This window comes from Elephas maximus, chromosome 27 (assembly GCF_024166365.1).
Source record: "Elephas maximus indicus isolate mEleMax1 chromosome 27, mEleMax1 primary haplotype, whole genome shotgun sequence".
In the NCBI taxonomy this organism is placed as follows: Eukaryota; Metazoa; Chordata; class Mammalia; order Proboscidea; family Elephantidae; genus Elephas; species Elephas maximus.
The window spans coordinates 26,681,862-26,708,412 of record NC_064845.1 but is presented as its reverse complement, the minus strand read 5'-3'; the positions used below and the strand labels follow the sequence as shown (position 1 = coordinate 26,708,412).

General features: G+C 46.2%; 1 protein-coding gene across 4 annotated transcripts in view; it reads left to right on the top strand.

Annotated features, from left to right (window-relative positions):
• Positions 1 to 26,551, top strand: part of LOC126068310 (ral guanine nucleotide dissociation stimulator-like) — a 1,065,244-nt gene that overhangs the window by 313,615 nt on the left and 725,078 nt on the right. The window lies entirely within an intron of this gene.

Here is a 26,551-nt window from a genome sequence, read left to right as displayed (position 1 = left end):
TTCCTCAAATACTCCAAGCCCACTCTTGTCGCAGGAACACACTACTCTCTCTCTGGATGGAATCTTCTGCCCCCATGTACGCACAGGGCCCTCTCTCCCTCATTGAACAGGTCTTTGCTTAAAGGAGTCCTTGTCAGAGAGGCCTTCCCTGGTCAAATGATCCAAAGAAGCATTTCCTCCAGCAACTGGTGCTCTCTAACCAAGCCGTTCTCAACCAGGGTTCCGTGAGAGAATTTCCCTAGAGAAAACCATGTCAGTGACTTTTTTCATACCTCCCAAGGATGGTACATAGCTAACATCCTTCTAGTTGCGTACAAGAAGTTAATTCATTGTATGTAACAGGTGCTTTAGGGCATTAGTGTTTAATTCTCCCGTGGAACTGATAGAAAAGGGCTGCTGTAAATGGTTATCCCACTGGATTTTTCTTCTGAGCTCTTATCAACATTTCATGAATTATTTCTTTGTCTCTAGAATGTAAGCATATGGACCTTGATTCTGTTCCCTGCTTATCCTCCATGCCTAGAACTGGTGTATAGTAAGAAGAACAAATCCACTGCAGTCCAGTCCATTTCAACTCATAGTGACCCTATAGGACAGAGTAGAACTGCCCCATACAGTTTCCAAGGAGCACCTGGTGGATTCCAACTGCTGACCTTTTGCTTAGCTACCATAGCTCTTAACCACTATGCAACCAGGGTTTTCCTGGTATAGTGTAGACACTCAAAATATATTTGTTGAATAAACTCCACAGCAGCAATTTGTTATAACTTTTTAAAAGCTTTTCCATTTTTAAAACAATTCATGTTAAAACTTCTATATGCACAAGTATGTATATTATGGATTTCCGGAGTGGTATGATAAGACAGAAAATGTTAAAAGAATTGGAAAAGCTAAAAATATTAGTCCAGATACTAATAAAAGAATGCTTTCATCATCCAAAAGTTAATGACCAACTGCTCAATCAGAATGAGAGATGGGGGAGGGGTTAATAATTTGAGGATGTTTTCTACAACCCTTAACAACAGAAAATAGAGCGGGCTTTCATTTTTTTTTTTTCTTTTTTTCATTCCAGACAGGATCAGAAATGGACTCTAGAGATTGCTGTGGGTGAGCCACTCAGTAAGAATTAAAAACATAATTAAATTCTGCATCCTCATGAAACAGAGGAAAACCAAGAAACCTGTTCATGCACTCTAGATTTTTAAAAAGGAAAATATGATCAATGTAGGCCCCACTTAGGAGATAATTGAAAGGAAGTACTTTAAAAAGTCAATAACCCACAAGAAAATCCTATATACTTTTTCCCCTGCTGTCCATGAAAAGTTTGTACCAAGAAATAAAAATAACAAGCATTTTGGGGTAGAACCTAAAAAGAGAACTGGTAAAGTTAAAGCCATATAAATTACTAGAGAAAAAATAGGGCATTTTCCCCAGACTGGCAAGAGAGCTTATGTGAACAGGATAAAGACACCCAATAAACTATAAATGAGGAGAATAATAACTACACCAGAAAGACTTTGAAAAGCACCTTGCAAGTATCTTAGAAACCAATAAAAGGAGATTGTTTCAACATGTAAATGGGAGGAAGTCACTCAAAGAATAAGTGGGATCTTTGATCCTCGTAAAGGATTTGCTCAAGAATGGAAAAGGGGACATCTTACAGGCTGAATTGTTTGATCCAAATGGAAAGAATTAATGGAGACTTCCTTTCCCATGATGTCCCCAAAGATGGACTAGTTGGAATTACTTGACTGCATGCTACTCAAGATACTTTACCAGGCTGGACAAAATCAATGTGGACAAAATGTCAGGACAGAGAAATGGAGAATCTGCTAACTCAGATGGGTGGCTTATATCTACAAATGTGTAGCTGTAACCTCATGCATAGAGGGAGTTCAGAGGAGACCTGAAGAATCATGGTCAGAAGAGTCTTACTTTAACACCAGGCAAAGTCACAGAGCCTATAACACCGATTAAAAAATCACTTTATATTTAAACAAAAATCATCTTTGGAAAGAAAGACAATGTAAATTTTAAAAGTAAAAGCATGCTTGATTTGCTGGTTTCAGGAGACATGTGCTGGTCACTAAACAAATGAGAACTGATGACTATCTTCTGGGCTAGTATATTTCTTTCCAATTGACTTTAACTGGGCTCTCCATGATGGCAACAGGGGTACAGACCACAGAATACTGCACAATCAATAGACAGCAACGTGCCCTCCTCTGAATGAAGTCCAAAGAGTAGGAATCCTGAGGGATCACATTAAACATACACCTACTTCTTAACTCCTGTAGTAAAGAAATACTTAAGTGTTTGCTAAGTAGATTACTTTCAAAATGTGACATGCTTCAAATGCCCTCATCATATACACTGTCTTCCTGTTTGACTAGGCAGGATAAGAATTACATATCACCATATTGTATTTTTGCTTATCTCTTATGACCTTACTATTACTTGTGCATTTATTAACCTGTTAAAGTTACAGGTTTAAAATGAACTAAAAGCCCAGCACACAGTAAGCATTCAATAAATGTTAACTGTTTAAATTGATTTAATAAATAAATAAAACTTCAGAAAACCAATGAATAGATTCCAGGCTGTCCACTCTCCCCTCCCAGCCCCAATGTTCTTTCATTTTGTACTGGGCTCCCTTCTGGAATTTCATCAGCTATCTCCAGCTGTATCAGCAACAGCCCTCTGGCAAAAAGTTCCTGCTAATAAGGGTGCAAAAACCATCGTCTTTATAGATTCTTATAGCTATTTATGGGAGTTCCTGGGTGGCACAAATGGTTAAGCGCTGGACCACTAGCCGCAGAGGCTAGCAGTTTGAACCCACCCAGAGGTGTCTCAGAAGACAGGCATAGTGATCTGTATCTGAAAGTTCAGTCTTGGAAGCCCTGTGGAGCACAGTTCTACTCTAACACACATGGGTCGCCATAGTTGGAGTCAACTCGGGGACAACTGTTTGTTAGCTTACCTAAAAATATTAAGGTTAATGAGTAGTAATCCCATTCATTCACTCACACATGCCCCAGCTTTGAGGAAGCGCTCCTTGGGTATGGTAATTTAGTCCTGATAAGTGTGTAAGGTTTGGGATGCAGCAGTCACCCATAGCTGAGGCACAGACAGATAAAACATGGCATAAAACAGAGAAAGGGAAAAAAGAGTGAGAGAGACAGAGACTGTGGTTTAAGGCAGATGTTACAAGACAGACGCCTATAGGGTGAGACAGGCGAAGAGAACGAATGAAACAGGCAGCGATAAGACAGTAAGAAAAGTTGGGGACTGTGGTATTACTAAATTGCAGCCCATTTTTGCAACATGAGAATGCAAGATCTGCCGTATCTCGTAATTTTTTTTTATTAACTTTTATTGAGCTTCAAGTGAACGTTTACAAATCAAGTCAGACTGTCACACATAAGTTTATCTACACCTTACTCCGTACTCCCACTTGCTCTCCCCCTAACGAGTCAGCCCTTCCATCGTGATTTTTTTAGAGATCTAGAAATCTGGATTTGTATGAGAATTTACCCATTTTTAAAAAAGAAATCTCTGTGGGCCAAGCAAAACACATCTACAAATCAGATACGAGCCACAGCTACAACCCTTAGCTAAAAGGGTCAATTCCCCAGCCTAAAATCTCTCAAACCCCTTCCCAGAACTGTGTCATATGACCACTGCTAGGTGCAGGGGAGGCTGGGAAGTCAAGCTGGTTTTTTTGGTTGTTTGCTTTAAGCTGAGTGCATCGTTGTAGTAAACCTGGGTTAAATCGTTGTAGTAAAACCTGGATTCAGCTACTAAGCAAGAAGGAGACCACAGACCCAAAGGAGAGAATATGCCCCAGGCTTTGAGGCTTTTTTTTTTTTTTTTTTTTGAATACTAGGTCTAAGAGAATTCCACAAACATTTACCTTCTCAGCAACCTCCTTTCTCCCTGCTCTTGAATGTTCCCTGGAGGTCCCTAGATCAAGCAACTAGCCTGAGTATAATGTGACTTCTACTGTTTTATTATACAACTGCATTCAATTAAAGGACTGCAATCACTGTGCTAAATGTGGCCATTATCAATATAGTGTGTGTCTGAGGAAAGCAGACAAATGAGAAAGGAAATATATGCTAGAAATACCAGGTGCAAGAACTTAAAACCTGAATCCCTGCTTTTCCTGGGGCTTTCAATACATGACAGACGTACTTCTCCTGTCACTGTCCCAGTCTCAAGAGACGCCAATGTCTGAGGAGTCATTAGATTTAAATTACTTAGGAAAATGTCTCTGAAGTCAAAAGCTGTATGAACCAAGTACACATTTCTCGTTTTCACGTCAGTGACCGTCTTATCCAAGAGTTAGATGTACCAACTTTAAAACGTGAAAGAGAAGGCAATAATCTCCTAGTAATGATGCGACATCAGTGGGTGGGGTTGATCAAGCCCTCTGGACTGCCATAGTATTTTCTGATTTTAGATTCTCTGGGCTTTGCCTTAAACAACATAGGAGCAAAACATCTAGTTAAGACACTGAGCAGAGTATCAGTTTCAGGTTTTCTGTAGTCTTTTTTTTTTTTTTTTTTTTGAACATTTTCTTGTGGTTTGAGTAAAATTTTACAGAGCGAATTAGTTTCCCATTCATCAATTTATACACATTATTTTCGTGACAGAAGCTGCAATCCCCCCAATCCCCGGTTCCTTCCTGGGTTCCCATTAACCCGTCTTCCCCTCTCCTTCCTGCCTTCTGAATTTTGTTCTGGGGAAAATGCTGCCCCTTTGGTCTTGTGTGGTTGATTGTTCTGAGGAGCAGGTTCCTCAAGGGTGTTATTCACTTCAGGGGCTGGTCTTTTGTTTGGCGGAAAGGTGATCTCCAGGAGTGGGTTCAGTCCCAGGTTTGAAGAGTATCTAAGGGCCATAGTTTCAGGGGTTCCACCAGTCTCTATCAGACCGGTAAATCTGGTCTTTTTTATGAATTTGAATTTTGTTCTAGAGTTTTCTCCCACTCTGTCCAGGACCTTCTATTATGATCCCAATCAGAGTGGTTGGCAGTGGTAGCCAGACACCATCTAGTTCTCCTGGTCTCAGGCTAGTGGAAGCTTTGGTTCGTGTGGTCCATTAGTCCTGTTGACTAATTGTTGCCTTGAATCTTTGATTTTCTTCACTCTTCTTTGCTCCAGACAGAAAGAGAGCAATAGCTCTATCTTAGATGGCCACTCACAAGCTTTTAAGACCCCAGTTGCTACTCACCAAAGTAGGACGTAGGACCTTGTCTTTATGGGCTATGTTATGCCCATTGACCTAGATGTCCCCTGAAACTATGGTCCTAAGCCCTCAAGCCCCATGACTCAGTCCCTTAAGGAGTTTGGTTATGGCTAAAAAGTTTCCATAACTTTGCCCCCTGTGTGCTCTACTGTATACATTGATACGTTGGCAGCACTTGCATTTATGTATACGCTCATGAGTGTACTCCCACACCTGTTCAGCTTACATATCTACCTATGTATCCACTCTTAAATTACTGTTTGTGGTTAAGTTATTGCAGAATCGTGTATGTAATAGTATTTACCTGCCAGTGCCTTCCTTTGCCTTGGGCATGTGTTGCTGACCTCCCCCTTATTGTGTATTGCCTTTCCCTTTATCCAAGTTAATATGTGTCTACTATTTACTTTGTGATTTTCCTTCCCTCCCGCTCCCATCCCTGGTAACCATCAAAGAATGTTTCTTTCTGTGTGTAAACCTTTTCTTGACTTTTTATGATACTGATCTCACATAATATTTGTCTTTTTGTTATTGACTTATTTCACTCAGCATAATGTCCTCTAGGTTCATCCATGTTGTGAGATATTTTGCGGATTCATTGTTATCCTTTAACGTTTCGTACTATTCCATTGTGTGTATGTATCGTGGTTTGATTATCCCTTCAGCCAATGATGGGCACTTAGGTTGTTTTTTCTGTAGTCTTAAGAGACCTGGATTTGCTCTTGATTTCTACCTAGAATTTACTATCTTCAAATTTTATGAAGATCATGTTGTACTTAACCTCATTTTCCATCTACTGGGAAGAAAGAAAAATCATTTGCTTCCATTTTTACTTTTTACTCATTTCTCGGCATTTTTGTGGAGCTCTCCCCCACCAATGATGAAATCTTCTTTAATTAACATCTCTAGTCATCAGGATTTTCTAGAGCTAATGATGCCTGGGAGCCCTGGTGGTGCAGTCCTTAAGCGCTCAGCTGCTAACCAATATGTCGGCAGTTTGCAGCCACCAGCTGCTCCTTGAAAACCCTACAGGGAAGTCCTACTCTGTCCTGTAGGGTCACTATGAGTCGGAATGGACTTGATGGCAATGGGTTTGGTTTTTTTGCGGGGGGGGGGGAGTTAATAATGCCTGAGGAGCCTGTCAATAGCCACACAAATCCACATACAGACATTAAATCCCTGTTACTGGAGTTGTTTACTCTGGGCCTTGCTGGCCAGCTCTTCGTGTTCCTTCATCTATTTGCATCGAAGTGGGCTCCCAGCATTTGTAGACTCAATATTTGTGTTTCAATCAAGCCAAGTCTCTTTGGAGTTCATCCTTCTTTACTCTTCCACTGAGAAATGTCAAGGCCCTGCCCTTTCCTGTAGTTTTAGGGAATGTCTTGTCCTCATCCTCGTATTCCAAAGCAGGAATCAAATGAGAATTACTGTTACCCTGTCAATCTAGCAGTTTCACTTCTATTACATTAGCCTTCAGCAACCCATGCTAAGTCTCGTGAGTCAAATCTTAATTTAGGTTTTAAAACTATGTTTCAAAATATGAAATACCCTTCTGTCTTAGATGGGGATTGCTTTGGACTATATATATGGGAAATCCAGTTGCAGTGGCTTATCCAAAATTTTTTAAAACCTTCTCAAAAAGTCCAGAGGCAGGCTGGGGCAGCAGCTGTGCAAAGTCATTGCTGCAGGATTGGTTGCCGGGAAAGCAGCTCTGGGATGGAGAATGCACGCTGGGAGTTTACTGAGGAGCGCTCTTGGGATCAATCCCTATGGGATAATGGAAGGAAGCAGGATTGGACAGAGAACAAGTTGGGCTGTGGTGCCGTCACAAGAGGACCTCAGCCAATCACGTGAGATCTGAAGCTGTGATAGTTTTTCAGAATTTGTCTGAGTTGGGGCAAGGGAACAGGCCTTTATACTCCCTCAAAAGCCAGTCACTGGACATGGGTTCCCCACCAGGAAGGAGGCATGACCTTCGGAGGGGTGCCATCTTCAGCTGAGGGTAATTCCGAGAGAAGGCTTACAGCTGAAGGCTATCAGCTAACCACACTCCCAGCAGTGGGGGGTAACAGACTCCAGTCCTGAAGGGGATCTCAGTAGAGAAGGTCAGTGCCCACCACAGTCGTCATATCTGAGGCTCCTTCTACCTTTCTGACCTGCCACTCTTAGCATTTGGCTTTCACGCTCACGGTTGCTTCATGCTCTCAAGATGACTATTCCACCCCCTGCCTTATTTCTGCACTTAAGGCAGAAATAAGAAGGATGCAACAAGGAAGAAGAGGTAATACCTATATTAAAAAAAGAATGATCTCCCAGAGATGTCCACCAATCTTCTGTTTACATCTCACTGGCCACAACTTGTCACATGGCTATTTCTAGATGCAAGAGCTGACGGGAAATGTATGTTTTAGCCAGACACATTGCTGCCTCGATGAAAGCCGAAATTCAAAGTTTTGATTTTCAAGAAAAAGAGGAGAATGGAGATTGGAATTAGCAACTAGCAGTACTCCCACACCATCTGATTTTCAAAACTAGTTAACTCTCTTTGACAAGAAGTTGGCAATTCTCTATAAACCACAAGGATTTTTTCCCTAATTTCTTCCCAGAAGCCACTTCTCTATCTTGATCACACATTAGTTGTACTACTTCCTTCTGTGGCCACTGCAGGTTAGGATTCCTTTTCTAGTTGTCATGATTATCTCAAAAGAGTAAACCTTAAACTTCTTTCTTACTGATTCATCATTTCTCTCTTTTTCTCTCTGTCACACACAGGCACAGATACATGAGGTTTTACTCTTCCTATGTTTTTGAGAGTAGAGTGATGGTAACAAAGTGACCTCATTTTATCCAGTCTAAAATCATCATTGTATCCTTGTCAGTGTGGGATCAAACTAAAGTGCATCTAGAGATAAAAGGGGAACCACTGGCAAAATGGGTACACAGAGGATAGAGGTATAGCAAATCCAAGGGAGGGCATCCAGCCAAAGTAGAATGGACGGGAAAAAGGTTGCCAGGTTTGGCAAATAAAAATACAGGACACCTAGTTAAATTTTAATTTCAGACAACTGACAAATAAATTTAGTATAAATATATCCCAAATATTGTATGGGACACACTGATACTAAATATTTATTTGTTGTTTATCTGAAACTAAAATTTAGCTGGTTACCCTGTGTTTTATCTGGCAACCCTGACCAGGAGGAATAGTGTCCACACCATCACAGAGCTCAATACTGCTACTGAGCCCACTTCTCTAACTACTGACTTCACCTCCTCCCCTGGAGCTTTCCCATAAACGTCTAGCCTGAGAACTACTGTCCAGTATGTTTGGAGACTCATCAAGACGGCTAAAGCTGAAGCATTCTTTGCAAAAACTTACTTTTTTTTTTATTTCCTAGAACACGGACCCCCTCGGGCATGAAGATGAGATTCAAATGGGTCTCTGAATCCACTGAAATTGTGCCCTTATATTGTTTTCATTTATTTATATGCATTCATTCATTCATCCTTTCATTTAGTCATTTGGCAAACATTTATGGCTCCTTACTGTAGTCAAGGCACTAAACAAGGTCCAGAGATAACAGTCAAATAACACAGAGTCCCTTCATTCAAGATGCCCCTGTTATATGTGACATAACCTGCTCTCGGGAGTAGTTAATGGTGGTGTGCCAGGGACCCTTGGTGAATCCTGCAGACATGGCTGGAGGCTTTCCTGGCAACTTGCCATGGTATAAGTCTGTCATCTGTGAGCACATGGACTCTGAAAACTTGTTAGGAGCACACAGTGCTTCAAAGGGTAGGCCACGCCATTGCATTGAGTACTGAAGGGAGCTTCAAGTGAGGGATAGTCTGCTATCTTGCATTATTAGATCATGAGACTCTTTCCACGCTGGCTACTGTGTAGCATTCACTCTAAGGGGACAGAAGCCCAAATGAGAAGCAAAGAATTGTAATTGGAGATTTTCACTGTCAAGCACTGTGAATGAACAAGAAAGACACTTAAGGGAGAGAAGTATTTTGAAGGTATTTTTCCACAAGACTTGATCATAGACAAACTTCTTAACCTGCCTCTACAAAGACACGGTTTGGAGAGGGAGTCTGCTGGTTTCTAATCTCTACCCTATGAAACAGCTGAACAGTTTAAGGAAAGAAACCTCACAGGCAGAGATGCTGGGAAAACAGTGCTAGTTATTCTTGAGATTAAGGGCTTTGCTGAAATACTCTCACGACTAATGTCTAACTCTATCATTGACTTTGGACTGGCAAAGAAAAGGGCTAATATCAACCTTCCTTTTTCAGACGTCCTCCCTAAGAACTGGGAATGCAGAACTACCCACTTCTCCTCAGCCTATAGAAAGAAGGGAGCAGATCTTGAACGTGTTTTCTACTCCTATGGGATGTTGTTATCTTTTATTTTGAAGTTTCTGGTGATTAGATTTGAGAGAGAGAAAGAGAAGATAGATTCAAAGATCCCAGATTTATCTGAAAAACACAGCCCATAGCCAGAATGCTCCTTGGAAGCAAGGATGGTGAGACCTGTCTCACATGCCTGGAACATATTAATCAGGAGGTTCCAGTCCTGGTGGATTTGACAGGCTTGTAAAGCATACTACAGAAAAGCTTCACCCTTAGGTATGGGCCAATGGCTCCCCTTCTCAGGATCTATGCCTCAGGGAACCTATGCTTTGGAGGGCTTCCTTGAAATTTTCTATCTTCCTCTTGTAGGTGGGGCAGTACCATCTGGGCAGGATGCCCAGAGCCCAGGCAGGGATCTACATGGACCTTGTTGACTGTTTTTTCCTTTCGAGCACTCCCTAATTCTCTACCTCATGGGTAGGGTTCACCAGATGCCCCAAGAAACTCTGGCCCATATATCCATGGGGTTGTCCCAGAGCTTCTGGGCTAGGCCCTGGATCTAGAATGGCAGTCTGGTGAGCAGATAACTCCTGATGGCAAAAGCAGTACTTCTTGTGAAGGATCACGTGAGATTGGTACACCAGAATGGTGTTCACACACAGATTTTAGATGACTCAAATTCTTTATATAAACAGGGTCTGCACACCCTATGTGTGACTTTGTTAAAGAATTTGAACTTTATCCCACCAGTAAGAGATAGATCAAACTACATTACTCAAAATATAAGATACAGCCATTTCATCTATATCTCTCATTTATACATAAGAAACTAAAGCCTAGAGAGGTCAAGTGACTTGTCCAAAATCACACAGATGATCAGGGAAAGAACTCCAGGTTGACTGATAACTTTACCAACCCTTTCACTTTGTGGGCCAGCAGACGTGTCCGGGAAGGCAAAGTTACCTTGACCAACAGTGTATATGTAACACAGGGATAGGAGCAGGAAGATCTCCTGACCTCCTAGGTCAGTGGTCTCTTTTCTCTACCTTCCTACTTAGGCATGTAACCTTCCTCACCACTCCTTCCCTCAGTCCTTTCCAACGGAAATTCTAGGCCTACTCACACCAAAAGGTGAGTTTCAGACAGCCAGTTATCATCTAAAATTGAGTTTCTAAATCGGTGTTCCGGAGGTGTCAAATTCATTGGCTGTAACATGTCTTCACCCCAGACTTCAGTAGCTTGTCATTTATGGATTAAAGAAACTACTTTCCACCATTTCCCACCACTGCTAAAGTTCTTCATGCATCACATTTGGCTCTGAATCAAGTTTATGGAATTGGTAGAGTAACTTGGAGTATTTCTAACGCTTTATCTACACTGGGATTAGTTTTCTTAAGCATATGGCCGTTAAAGAGTATCTGGCACATTGGAGGTGCTCACTAAATATTTCTTGAACAAATGAATGCAGGTGTTAATCATTGAAATTGTTTCAAATTTTAAAATTAAGGTAAAATTTACATATTTTTTTTTTACCCTTGTAGGTGTATAGTTCTGAGAGTTTTGACAAATGTTTACAGTCATGTAACCGCCACCATAATCAAAATACAGAACAGGTCCATCATCCCAAATGTTCCCCCATGCCACCAATTTGTATTTTGCCCCTAAAGGTTTGCCTTTTTAAGAATACCAAATAAATGGACTCATACAGGATGCAGCCTTGTTGAGTCTGGCTTATTTCACTTAGCTTAACGTTTTTGAGGTTCATCTATGTTGATGCGTGTATTAGTAGCTCATTCCTGTATTCTTTGGTATGTTGTACCATAATTTGTTTATCTATTTCTCAGCTGAAGCACATTTGGGCTGTTTCCAGAATTTACTATACACTGATTTTTTTTAACTTTCATTTTGAAAAAATTTCAAACCTACCACGTATTAACATTTTGCCACATTTGCTTTATTTCTCCATGCACATATAAATATAAAATAGAAGCATTTTATTTCTAAACCATTTTCTTCTTTTTTTATTGCAGTAAATATATATGTAACAAATATGCATTAAATTTTAATTTCAAATACATTTTTTGTCATGTTTAAAGAACATTCAGCATCTATTCAAACCTTTAGCTTATGTTATTTCCCTGTTTGCATGGTCTGGTAGAGCTGATAAAGATCTTAAAATTAAGACAAAGTGTAAATGTAACTGTCTGGTAGCAAAGTAAGGGTTATAACGCAAAGCATAAACATAAATGCCAAGCAGCTCAGTGGTGTTAGACCTATTAGAGTCTGAGTCTGGACCCTCATCCTGGATCTGCTTTGCAAACGCGGTGGACATTAGTCCTTCTTCTTGCCAACTTGCATCCTGTGAATATGCTGCCCTGACACTGGCATTCCATACCACAATATAAGACCTGTCCCATTTTCCCAATCTCCTTTGCAGCTAGGGCACAGTCACATGACCTTGGCTCCACCAATCAGATCCTTTGCAGGTGAATTTGGTTTGGAAGAGAAAGAGTAAGGTGAAGAGATGCATACCTTTTTCTGGGGCATCCATTTTCTGGGTAGGATGGCAGTGAAGATTGTTGTCTTCTCTGGACAATGAGGGGTGTTAAGTTCTAGTACCCAGGCCTCAGCATTACCAATATGATCTGTGATGCCTGTGCTCAGTAGCAACATTGGCTAAAGAAGGAACAGCTGTTACAGCAAAAAAACAGTACTATTCAGCAGAAAGGAGCCCTGGTGGTGCAATGGTGAAGCATTTGGCTGTTAACAAAAAGGTCCGTGGTTTGAACCCACCAGCCACTCCGTAGGAGAAAGATGTGGTAGTCTGCTTCCATAACGATCTATACCTTTGGTGACATCTCCGATCAGCAACTGGTCTCTAAAATCTACATGTTACTGCAAAAACTCAACAACAAAAAGACAGATAACCCAATTAAAAAATGGGCAAAGGATATGAACAGACACTTCCCTGAAGAAGACATTCAGGCAGCTAAAAGACACGTGAGGAAATGCTCACGTTCATTAGCCATTAGAGAAATGCAAATCAAAACTACCATGAGATTCCATCTCACTCTAAAAAGGCTGGCATTAATCCAAAAAACACAGAATAATAAATGTTGGAGAGGTTCTGGAGAGGCTGGAACACTTAGACACTGCTGGTAGGAATGTAAAATGGTACAACCACTTTGGAAATCGATATGACGCTTCCTCAAAAAGCTAGAAATAGGAGATAGGGCCAAGATGATGGAATAGCCAGACAGTTCCTGTGATCCCTCTTACAACAAATACCCCAAAAAACAAGTGAAACGATTATATTTATGACAAGCTAGGAGCCCTGAACATCAAAGGCAAAGTTAGAAGAATGACTGAGTGGCAGGGGGAGGAAGAGACGGTTCAGAGGCGGAAAGGAGTTACTGGACCTGAATCGCAGGGAGCCCTCAGGCAACATTCCTGGAGAGGCGGCGGTGGGCTGGTAGTAGCATTCTGCCTCAGTTTCCTCAGGGAGAAGCAGCAACCCGCAACAGCCTACTCACAGGAACAAGAGAACAATAGCTCTTTTGGCAAAAGCTAACTACTTGCATACATTTTACCGTGCCCCCCACTCCCAAGCCAGCGTCTGTGGCTGTTGATTTCCCTGGGCCTTAGATAGGTCCTGCTGAGTGCCTGGAGTCAACCTCCAGACCTTGGAGCAGGAATAAACTCACAGTTGGACGAAAAGATAATTTGCCAGTTCCACTAACTGGCAGAGCTCAGGACAGAAGCAGCTCCTGTTCAGGCATAAACGGTCCATGAACTTTGGATATCTTTCCCCCTGCATGGACCTGTGAGGGCCTATTCCAGGCGAATAGGCCTTTGATGGCAGACTGCAACCATTTCAGCTGTGTGGCGGAGAGCTGGGTGTTTGATATTTGACACCACTTTGCCTATTAAACAGGGTCCTCACCTACCCACAGAAGGGGTAAAAGGACTGGTGGCTCTGCTCAGGTCACCCAGCCACCCGCGACAGGGGTCCAAGGATAATGGGTACCTCCCAGTCCTTACAACAAAAAGCATTGGGTGCCCATGGTCCATCTGCAGAACCCACCCACCTGTACGCTCTAGGGAACAGGGACGCACTTTCCTCACAGACGCTTGGGGGATGTTTCTCAGCCTCCAGATACCAGTACCTACAGCAATCACTCCTGCCCTTCTAAGACTGTAGGACAGAGCCTGTACCACACACTTGATGATCAGCTACCTGGACACCTGAGCTGAATCCACACAAGAAAAGTGAATGGACTCTTAGACTGATATATCTGATAACAACTCTAGCCATCTGGTGACAGGACGTCAGAGCTTCAAAGGCAAGAATAATCAAGGTAGTTCACTCAAGCAACCCATTTGGGCATACTAAAACAAAACAAACTGAGAAGCTAGGATACAGGAAGCAAAAAATCTTGTGAGTGGGTCACTAGGGGCAATAGTGAGTGGTGCCACTCCCATTTCCATCCCTCGATTCCTGGACCCATGAACCCTGACTATGGGAGATAAAACACCATATACTGGATGCTGGTTTAGAGCATGTACAGCCTCTAGGTGAACACTGCCTCAATCCTGCAAGGTATTGCCACCCAGCTGGCACTGTAATTGTGTCTTTAGGAGTCCATTCCATCATTCTTTCAAACCAGCTGCTTCAGGATGATGGGAAACATGGTAAGACCAGTGAATTCCATGAGCATGGGCCCACAGCTGCATTTCACTTGCGTGAAGGGAGTCCCTTGATTGAAGAAAATGCATGTGGGATACAATGATGGTGGATAAGGCATTCTCTAAGTGCAAGGGTGATAGTTTTGGCAGAAGCATTGCATGCAGGGAAGGTAAATCCATATTCAGAGTAAATGTCTATTCCCATAAGAACAAAATGTTGCCCTTTCCATGATGGAAGTGGTCCGCTGTAATCAGCTTGCCACCAGGTTGCTGGATGATCACTTTGAAGGATGGGGCCATATCGGGGACTCAGTGTTGGTCTCTGCTGCTGGCAGATCAGGCACTTAGAGGTGGCTATTGCCAAGTCGACCTTGATGAGTAGAAGTCCACGTTGCTGGGCCCATGCATAACCTCCATCCCTGCCATCATGGCCACTTTGTTCATGAGCAATGATGGGAGTACCTGGGAAAAAGTTTGAGTGGTTTCCCCAGAACACGTTATCCTATCCGCTTCACTGTTAATGTCTTTGTCTGCTGAGGTCACTCTTTAGTGAGCATTCACATGAGACACAAATATCTTCACTTCTTTGGCCCATTCAAAGAGGTCTATCCACATAGCTCTCCTCCCCCTAAGTCCTTGTCTCCATTTTCCCAATCATGTTCTTTCCATGTCCTTGACAATCCAGCTAAACCACTAGCCACAGCCCATGGCACATGTGGCCATTTCTCCTTCCAAGCAAAGTGAACAACCAGGTGCACTGCCCCAAGTTCTGCCCCTTAGGAGGATTTCCCTTCCCCACTGTCCTTCAGGGAGGTCCCAGCAAAGGGCTGTAGTGCTGCCACTCTCCATTTTCAACCAGTGCCTGCATATTGCGCAGAACCATCTGTAAACAAGGCATGGGTTTTCTCACCTTCAGTCACCTGATCATAAGGAGCTCCCCATGAGGCCATAGGTGCAAACTGGGAGATGAAAGGTATGTGACAGGAGTGGAGACCATGGGCATTGGGGCATTTCCTCATGCAACTTACTTGTGCCTTCAGGTCCTGTTGCGGCCCGATCTTGTATATTACCACTTCAATTAATGATGGAGTGCTGCTGGGCATAACCAACTTTAGAACTCTGTGGGTCAGACAACATCCAGTTCATAATGGGCAGCTCAGGCCACATGGTGACTCGGCGGCCCATGGTTAAGCGTTCAGTTTCTGCTAAGGCCCAGTAACAAGCCAAAATGAAGAGGATGGCAGGGATTTACTCCAAAATCCTACAGATCTGCACAGTGATTCACCAAGAGGGGCCTGTCCTTCAAAACAAGGATGAAGAAAAAGGCATAGGCTAGATTAATGGCTGCATGCCAGGTACCAGGAGATGTGTTAATTTGCAGTTCACTCCTGCAAGGAAACTCCTCTTCCAACTGATTGGCTGCTCACATCAGATCACAAAATGGAGACTGATTACACAATTTCTGCCAAACCCCTGAGAATCATGGCCTAACCGAATTGACATATAACATTAACCATCACAGTGGTGATGAAAATGTTCTGAAGTAGATACTGACGATGGTTGAATAAGATTGTAAAAGTACACAAGGCCACTATACTACACATTTTAAAACTCTTAAAACATTTTATGACAAACCTACCTGTTAAAATAGTATAAACTATAAAGTATAGAGTGATCTGGAAAATTACAACAAAACCAAAAAAATTCCCACTTAGGTGAGTTGAAAAAAAGGTATGTTTCTGGAGCTGACATTCCCTAGCTGTGAATGAGGGGTGGCTGTGGAGGACTTGCAGCAAATGACTCAATCTCTGGTGACCGAGGCAGAGCTGGAGATGGACGACCTGGTGCTCTATAGAGTTTTGATGCTGAGCAGGAGCAGGATCGACATCAGCAGGTGGTCTGGGAGCCATTACTGGAGGTGGCACAGGATTGAAATCCAGCCCTCCAGCTCACTGTCCATCCGATGTTGGTGATGAAATATTTGGTGCACTATGGAGCTCCAGCATTAGTGCAGGAGAGGACCTACATCAGCAGGTGTTCTGGGACCTGGTTATGAAAATGAACCACGTGGTCCCTGTCCCCAGGAGCCACAAGCTTTAGGGTAGACACGAAGATGGATAAAATAATGAAACCAAATACATGCAAAGAAAAGAGCATATTTTATAGAGAAAATAAAGTAGGGTGCTGTGAGATAAGGCTGGTATGTGGTCCAAAAGGCGACATTTAAGTGCAACCAGAATGACAAGAGGGACCAACCCTGCATGTGTCTGGGGATAGCGTGCCAGGGAGAATACACAGCTGATACACAGACTGGGCAGCAGATATGAGTTTTTCCAGAGACGGAGTTGAAATGCAGCCAGTATGGCTACAGGGAATGGAGGAGGAGAGCAGGCAGGAAGAAGGAGAACAGGTTCAGGACCCATGACCTGGTGGGCTAGAGGAGTTATCTCCTGCTCTGTGATAACAACACCCCCAAAACTAATGACTCACAACACAACACAGCACACAATCTCTGTGGGCCAGGAATCCAGGCATGGCTTACCTGGTGACTGCCCCAAGTTCTCAGGAGCTTCTGGTTGTGGTCTCAACTGAGTCTTGACTGGGGAGGATCTGCTCCCTACTCATTTCCATGTTATCAGCAGGACTCTGTGAGTTGTTGGTCTGGGGGGCCTCACTTCCTCTCTGTCTGTTGATCAGGACCCTCCCTCAGGTCTTTGTCACATGAGTCTCTCCATGAGCAGGTCATACATCACAGCTGCTTCCTGGGAGGAGAGAGAGAAATAAATGACAGAGAGAGTGATGACTGAGAGAGAGACAGAGAGAGAAGGAATAAAAGAGAGCCAAGAAACATTGCCCCCAAATGGGGTCATCATCAGTTGAAATCGACTCAGTGGCACCTAACAAAAACATTTTTGAGAAGCGAGTTCCTGAGTCCAAACCACACTGAGGGTGTGTCCAATCCAAAGTGAGGCAAGGTGGTCACACAGGATGTGGAGACCAGGAGGTAGGATTGTTGGGAGCCACCGTCCAGGTTGTCTACCACCTAGCCTGAGATGAGGCACTGGGTCAGATTTTATATAATGGGAGTTGCTGAAGGGATTCATGCAGAGGGTGACAATGTCTGACGTTCACTTAATTCCAACCCCATCCTAGTGCAGATTGGGAAATGAGACCAAGAGTGGAAGTGACTTTCCCAAGCTCACACCACCAGGGCCCAGCCCTCTTTGGAGATGTACTCCATGCTGCTTCCCACCCCTGCTTGAAAATCTTCCATCTCTGAGTTTGTGCATTCGCTACGTGGGCAGATTACCCAATAGGCAAGGTAAGCACGGTGAACACATCTTTGATGTGGCAAAACCCATGAGAAGTTGTTCACTACAGATTAGGAAGTAAGCACAAGTAGACCTGTGCTTACCTTGCTTACAGGGTCATCTGTCTCCCGTCAGGGACTGTATATTTGAAAAGAGGCTTTGATTCTGTAGGGAAGAACTGTGGGTTTGGGATAGACAGAAGCTGGCCATACCTAGAAGCAGAGTACGAGATGTGGTGAAAAATATGAAAAGGTGAAAATGTTCATTACAGATGATCTGGTAAGCAGGTAAGCCCTATGCTTACTTTTCCTATTAGATAATCGACCCCTGATTAGCTACAGGTAATGCCAGCCCACGGGTTCTATAGACGTTACCTCACATAAACCTGCTGAGGTCCCTGGGAAGAAGACACTAGAATGATCCCTATTGTGTGGGTGGGGGCACTGGGGAGGCTCTGAGAAACACAAAGACTTGTCCAGGGTCACAAACTGGTTGAGAGGGATGAGCTTTGTCTGAACCCAGCTCTATATGCTCAGAGCTGGGGCCCTGGCTACACCCAGGCCTTTCCCAGGTTCTGGGGGCAGAAGGAGGGCTGTGTTGGTGTCACTGTGTACAGTTATGGAGATGGCATGGGGAGAGGTGAGCATTCAGCAGTGCAGAAGGGACTTTGGGGAGATCTTAACTGACATCAGGCCCAAGTCAGGAGACCAGGACGTGACCTCACATCCTTGACGACAGAGTACATAGAACTTGGAACCCTGGTAACCAGCCCCCTACCCAGCTCACTTGAGTGGAGACACTCAGACTAGGAATATGTTTTCTTGTTGTCTCCCATCTTCCCTTGTATCAAAGCTTGAGAGACCCAGGAGTTCGACACTTTCACCAAGGCTGAGGCATGGTCTCGTCCCCCACCCACAAAAGCTCAAGCCATTTACCAAAAAGAATCCGAAGGTAACACAGGGTGGCCCAGGGCTGCCAATCCAGGCCAGGCCACCACTGTGATCCCACCTAGGCAGCCCCACACCCCTCCCCCAGGTCATACCACCCCCCAGTCCATGCCAGCTCTTGTCCTCATGGGGTCCCTGGTAACGGGGGCTGGGAGGAAATGTGGACAGAACTGATGAGGCAGAAAGTTGTTGACTGAGGCAGGGTCCATTTGGTAGAGAGATGGTGGGGGTCAGGGAAGGAGGTGCCATGTGATCTGGGGAGATCTGAGAGGGGAGGAGTGATAATGAGGATGATGAAAATGGTCCACCCCCATGGTCTCTCAGCATACTGGGTTCATGGGCCTGAGTCGGACCGCGGCTGGGCATAGCCCATCAGGTTGTGTGACTTTGGGAGGCTGAGGGCTGGGCTGGCAATTGTGGAGTCCTCTTTCACTTCCCTGCCCTGACCACCCCCCTGATCACACAGAACACTGGGATGTAAGTCTGCCGAGGGGTTCCAGTTCAGACCAGGCCTTAAGGAGGGGCTATCGGGGTCACAGGCTGAGTCAGCACTCTCGCCTGGGCTTTCTCAGAGATCCAGCTAACGCCGAGTGTGGCAGTCAACGTGCAGCCCTAGCTGCTGGCATTGCCTGGGCCACTGCTGACCCTGTGCCTGCCCAGCTTCTGCCAGATCCTGCTGCAATAATCGGAGGCTGATTTTTCTATCACTGGACTTGGTCAGGGCTGGCTCATGCAGCCCACAGGCTGACCCCCACAGCATGGGGGAACTGGGAGATTCTAGCAGGCAGAAGGGCTCGAGGGGCAGAGAGGGAAGGAGGCAGCTCGGAGGGGCTCTTGATGCCTCCTTGGCTGCTGCCGGCACTGTTTCTGCAGAACAGCCTGCAGGAGATCCCCAAGGAAAAGGAGAATGGCATTGTCTACTCGGTTTACCCCAAGAAACAGGCCAGGAAGGGCTGGCACAAGTTCTGGGTGAGTATGGAGGGAGGGAGTGGCATCCCCACCCAGGGACCTGAGATGACCAGAGGGGGACCAGGGCCCAGACACCACTCTGTAGACCTCAGGTCCCTCACAGACCTTCCCGCTCGAGGGTCGCCAGTTCCCTCCCAAAGGGATCAATCTGTCTCCCCCCAAACCCCTACTGCCCTCCCGGCCCTGGCCAGCTACAAAGTCACTCGTCCCATATACGTAGGAATATCAGAAACTAGTTTTTTATACCGTCGTCCCTTCACGTCAGCCCACGCGTCTTCTGCGTGTTGCTGCTCTTTTAGTGTTTAACTTCCAGCGCCAGGGCCCTGAGCAGCAGTCGGTTGGACTGTCCTTCCACACCTTCTCCCAGCCTCACACATTATCACACTTAGCAGGCTTCTTTTACCCTAAAGTGTGGGGCCGAGGCTATGACACACCTTTTTCTACAATCTGCAATCTCGGGGAATACATCATGTGACCCCTTCAGGTCAGGGGCTATATCCTGACTCACTGCACAATGTTCCAGAAGGGAGGCCGGTTCCCACAGTGACTGAGCCTCTCACTGATGCTGGCCCTGGATTGATTCTTTGTGCTGCCCTTTCAGCAGGACTGCGGAAACGCTTACATGTGTCCTCATACTCTGGCCCACACAGGACAGACTCCCAGGAGTGGCATGCTGGGGGGAAGGATGTGCACATTTCAAGTTAGGATCACTAGAGCCAGACTCCTTCCCAAAACAGTGGTCGCAGCCCTGTGGCCCAGTGGTCTGTGACAATGGCTGTGTCCCTGCATCGAGCCCGTTCCGGCTATTAGGGTTCTTTTCCATTTTGCCAATCTGCTGTCAGGGTGGCCAATGGAACTGCAGGGTGGCTTTGAGGTGTTTCTTGGCCCTGAGAAGCCGAGCCCCCTCTCACTCCTTTACTGGCCCTTCGGATTCCCTCTTCCTGAGTCATTTGTTCAGATCCTGGGCCCTGTGGGGGTCTTTCTCCCACCCAGGATCTCCAGGCTCTCACCGTTGGCTGGATCTGGGTGCTCCCTAGCTTCAGGTTCTCAAAATCTCCTTTACTGTACAGAAAGAAAAATCTGTGTCTTGCTTATCTCACGGGTGTGTCTGCTCTGTGCACTGTCTCCAGCTGGGAAGGAGTGACCTTGCACAGACGTTCCCCTCTGAGTCAGGAACAGAGCAGGCCTCACACAGCACAGAGGGAACATCACAGAGCCCTAGCATCGCACGGCTCTAGGCGCTGACTAGGAGACTTCGAGCAGACACTAGTTGCCACCAAGCCTCTGTTTTCTCATCTGTGGAATGGGGTGTTTTGTGAGGACTCAGTGGGATACAGCTCTTCCTCCAGGGTGATACCATGGTTACTTAGTGAACAAAATCCCTTCAGGTTCCTAATGTTTTTAATCATCCCCCATCTCCAATTCTGCTTGGAAAGCTGAGGCCTGTTTTCTGATGAAGGCACTCGTGCCCCACCTCCTGCCACAGGTCACTGAGGGAGAGGGAGTACCTGGTCTGAGCTAGGGGTCCCCAACCCTTCTGGTCGTTCATAAGGCTGCCTCTGACAATATGTCTCTCCTCTTTCCCACTCCAGTGTGTCTGTGGTTCTGACCAGGACCTGGATGAGGCCTGGGTAATGAAAAACTTCAAGGCAGGCTCGCTGGAGAAGCTGGTCGAGCACTTGGTGCCCGCCTACCTAAAGGGTGACTTCTCCTACATCGAAATCTTCCTTGGAACCTACAGAACCTATGCCACCACCCAGCAGGTCCTAGAACAGCTGTTCCAAAGGTGAGCACCTCGTCCTCCACAGCCCAGTGCAGGCTCTGACCCCTACCAGTTGTGAGTCTGGAGAATGTCACTTCACCACTCAGAGCCTGTTTGCTCCACTGAGAAGTGGGGTGGTAAAGGACAAATTGGCTAGAAGTACTGTCAGGAGCCCGTGGGACAAGCCATGGAAATTGTGTACCAGAGCCCAGCTCTTTGGTAAAGGGTGTTGGAGGGGCTGGGACGTTTACATTTATTATTTTCTTCTCCCCCGTGAAGAAGCTGCCTGCCTCACCCCTCAATGACTACATGCCCTTGAGCAAACCTATTTCCTATTCGTAAAGGGGAATTGAGATTCAATTTATTGTGTCCCTGTCCTTTTTTTTTTTTTTTTTTGTCCTTGGTATAGCCAGAACAGGGATCTCTGGAGGCTGGTAGAGGGTCCCAGGACTCTCAGATACCTGGGAAGGTGCTGGTTGGGTTCACTCATTCACCAATTATCCATGAAGCCCCTCCTGTTGCAGACACTGTTCTAGACACTTAGCATCATTCACTAGACAGAGCAGATACAAACCCCTGCCCTCCTGGGCCTCCATTCTAGCCAGGGAGTCAGACAGGAACACCAGACATCTTAAGCAGGTAGTATCCACTGTGCATTAGTTGTGAAACCCTCATGGCACCTCTAGGTATGGATGTAACCACCCCTATTCTGCCCAGGATGGTGAACTCCATGACCAGCTGAAAGGGTGAGTAGACTCTGGGCGGAGAAAGAGGGGCTCCTGTCTATATGGAAGGGTGGAAGCTGTAGGGGGTCTGTGTCTAGATTGGTGCTGGGTAGACCCTGGGCCCCACATGTCTACATTCCACTAGAGGAATGAATTTAGGAGCACCCCCTGCAGGACATAAGCAGTCATAGGGAGCTGGGGGTGGAACCTGGGCATCCTGGGGAGCAGAGGGGAAGCTGGGGCTCAGAGAGGCCCCTGAGAGAACCCATCCCTACACAACCTCCTCACATTTCCGCTTGCCCCCTCCCCTATCGGGGGCCTAAAACAGGAGGTGTGGGGAGCCGGGGTGTGGAGAAAATTGCTCCCAAATCCCGATCCCCAGTCATGGGTCTCAGCTGCATGTGGGGCCCCCGTCCTGGGGGAGAACAGTGTCCATGGAAGAAGAGACCCTCATATACCTGCAGAGAACCAGGCAGCACGCTGGTGCACACACTCCAGAAGAGGGACCCTATGGCCTGGGCATCTGGGTCAGGGGATGGACTCTGTGTGTCGCCCAGCATCAGATAATCCTGGAGCACGACTGTGTGTCAGGCTGTGAGGTGAACATGCAGACACACATATCCGTGCCCTTAGAGGGTTATTGTCCAGTGGGGAGAGGGCCAGGGGACAGAAGGAGATGTAATTCTGGCTCCCTGAGCAGGGAGAGTTGTACAGGTCATTGATGGGAAGCTCCCTGTGATGGAGGCTGTGTGCCAGCCCTCTGCTCAGTGACCAGGACTGCCACTGCCAGGATAGCCAGAGGGTGTGATGCAGGGTGGTGCTGACCTTTGGAAGGACGGGCAGACACAGGGCCCTTTGCAGGGGTGCCGTGGGAGGGCAGTTTGGTGGGAAAGCAAGGCCTCTGACCCTGCTCATCACCACCCACCCCCAGTGCCATCTCTTTTATCCTGGGCACATGGCTGAAGGAATACTCGGAGGATTTCGATCAGCCCCCAGACTTCCTCTGCCTAAAGCTCCTGGTGGAGTATGTGCAAGTGAACATGCCAGGCTCACATCTGGAGTGCCGTGCCCAACTTCTCTTGGCCCAGCTGGATCAAATGGAGGTCACTGAGACAGAGCCAGAGGGTGAGGAGGACTGGGCATGCCTGCATGTGAGCTTTTGAGGGGGACATGGGAAGACCGCCAGAGGCTGAGGTTGAGCCACAGCGCAAAGTAACCTCAGACCCTCCTCTAGTGGACCACAGTCTGGGAAGACTTCCTGGGGTGGAAATCTTGGGAATGGGCTTTTCTTGATGGCAGCGAGATGTTTTCCATCATTGAAAAGGCATGAGGAAAGGCAGTCATATTGGTGAACCTTTCTCCTCTTGCAGCTCCAAAGCTGGGGGCAGCACCAGTTGTAAAAATAGCTCAAGATCTATCTTTGTCCCAAGAACCAGCTCCTGGACCATGTTCTGGGGTACATTCTGCTCCTGTACTGGCACCGGAGCTCCATAGCACACCACCTATTTCATTCGCAGCTCCAGCACTGGCACCAGATGGAGAGCCGGCTGGAGGGGTGGATTCCCATCCAGGGTCACCTCCAGAACTGGCTCCTGGGCCACTGGCTGATGTCAGTCCTGCTCCTGCTGCAACACCGGAGCTCCATACCACACCAGCTCTTTCATCTCCAGCGCCTGCACTGGCACCAGATGAAGAGCCAGCTGGAGGGTCAGAGTCTTATCCTGGGCCACCTTCAGAGCCAGCTCCTGGACCACTGGCTACTGTCAGTCCTGCTCCTGCTCCAATACCAGAGCTCGGTGTAGCCCAGGCCCTCCTCCAGCTCCATCACCAGCATCCGATGGACAACTGGATGGAGAGGTGGCTTCCCATCCTGGGCTTCTTCCAGGACCGGAACCTGGACCACCAGCTGATGTCAGTCCTGCTCCTACTCCAACACAGGAGCTCCGTAGAGCACCAGCTCTTCCATGACCAGCTTCAGCTGTGGCAGCAGAGGGATAGGCCGAGGGAGGTTCGGATTCTTAACCTGGACCACCTCCAGAGCGAGACACTGGACAACCTGGTGATGGAGATCCTGGTCCTGAACCGACATCGAAGCTCAATAGAGCATCCCCAGCTCCAGCACTGCCAAGAGATGGAGAGCTGGATTTTTACACTGGGCGACTTCCAGAAGAGACTCCAGGACGAATTCCTGAGTTATATTCTGTCCTTGCAGCAACGTTGGAGCCGGGTACAACAACAGGTCCTCCATCACCAAGTTGAGCAGACAGAGAGCTTGCTGGAAGATCGGATTCTCTTCCTCGGCCAACACCATAATGGGCTCCTGGACCACCTGGTGGAGTTGATCATGCTCCTGGACTAACACTGGACCTCCATGGAGCACCATCACCAGCTGCATCACTGGTACCAGATGGACAGCTGGCTGGAAGGTCTGATTCTTACCCTGGGCTACATCCAGAACTGCCTCCTGGACCACCGGCTGATGTCAACCCTAGTCCTGCTGCTACACCAACACCAGAGCTCGCTGTAGCCCACCGCCCTCCATCTCCAGCTCTGGCCTGGGCACCAGGAGAACAGCTGGCTGGATGAGCTGGATACCAACCCTCCACAGCCTCCTGAAAAGGTTCCTCCATCACCTGCTGATGTTGATCCCGCTCCTGCACCCACACCAGAGCTCCTTAGAGCACCAGTTATTCCATCATCAGCCCCAGCAGTGACACTAGACAAAGAGCCAACTGGAGCATCGGATTCCTATCTTGGGTCACCTTCAGAAGCGGCTTCCGTAGCACCGGCTGTTGTTCATTCTGATCCTGGACCAACACTGGAGCTTGTTGAAGCCACAGGTCTTCCTTCTCCAGCTTCATCACCGACACCAGATGAAGGGCCAGCTGGAGGGGGTGGATTTCCATCCTGGGCCACTTCCAACTGGCTCCCAGATGAACAGCTGATTTGATCCAGCTCCTGTTCCAACACTGAAGCCCCATACACCATTAAGTCCTCCATCTCCAGCACCGTCTGGGGCACCAGAGGCTGAGCTAGATGCCAAACCTCCTCCACAGCAGCTCCTTATTGACAGCCAGGGAACATCTGCTCCAGAAGCAGACCTTTACTTCCCCTCACCTGAATGGGCAGTTTTTGAGTTTTGTTGCAGTATTTTTCCAGCTCAATTTATTTTGTATAGTTTATAGTATTTTAACTGGTACACTTCTCATTAAATAAAGTTTTGTTTTAATAGCTTTCAAGTGTGTAATATAGTGGCTTTATGTACTTTCACAATCCTATTCACCATCACCAGTATCTACCTCAAAACATTTTTATCACCACTGTGATGGTTAATGTGATGTGTCAACTTGGGTAGGCCATGATTCTCAGGGGTTTGGCAGACATTGTGTAATCACACTCCATTTTAAGGTCTGATATGAGCAGCCAATCAGTTGGAAGAGGCGTTTCCTTGGGAACGTGGCCTGCAAATTAATACATTTCCTGGGGTATGCAGCCATTAATCTGGCCAATCATTTTTTTCCATCCCTGTTTTAAAGGACCAGCTGAAGCAGTTTGCCTTCAAATGGCAAGGCCAGCAATACACCTTCACTGTCTTATCTCAGCGGTATATCAACTCTCTAGCCCTGTGTGATAATTTAATCAACAGGGACCTTAATCGCCTTTCCTTTCCACAATACTTCACACTGGTCCGTTACATTGATGACATTCTGTTGATTGGACTTAGTAAGCAAGAAGTATCAATGACTCTAGAGTTATTGGTACAACATTTGCGTTGTAGAGGGTGGGAATTATTCCCCAAAAATTCAGATGTTTTCCACCTCAGCGAACTTTCTAGGGCTCCAGTGGTGTGGGCATGTCAAGATGTTCCTTGTAAAGTGAAGGATAAGTTGATGTATTTGGCCCCTCCTACAACTAAAAAGGAGGCACAACCCCTGCTGGACGTCTTTGTATTTTGGAAGCAACATACCCCTCATTTGAGTGTGCTACTCCAGCCTATTTATCAAGTGACTTGAAAAACTGCTAATTTTGAGTGTGGCCCAGAACAAGAGAAGGCCTTTCAAAAGGTTCAGACTGACATGCAAGCTGTTCTGTCACTTGAGCCATAAGATCCAGCTGATCCAGTGATGTTTGCAGAGTCAGTTGCAAATAAAGATGTTATTTGGGGTCTTTGGCAGGCTCCTATTGGTGAATCACAGTGCAGATCTTTAGGATTTTGGCACAAAGCCCTGCCATCCTACACAGTTAACTACTCTCCTTTTGCAAAACAGTTTTTGTCTTGTTACTGGGTCTTAGTAGAGACTGAACTCTTAACTATGGGCCACCAAATCACCATGTGGCCTGAGTCACCCATCACGAATTTGGTGTTGTCTGACCCACAGAGCCATAAAATTGGATGTGCACGGCAGCACTCCATCATTAAATGGAAGAGGTATATACAATACAGAGCCTGAGCATGACCTAACACTCAAGCAATTTGCATGAGGAAATGGCCCAAATATCATGGTCCCCACTCCTGTCACATTACCTGCCCTCTCCCAATTTGTACCTATG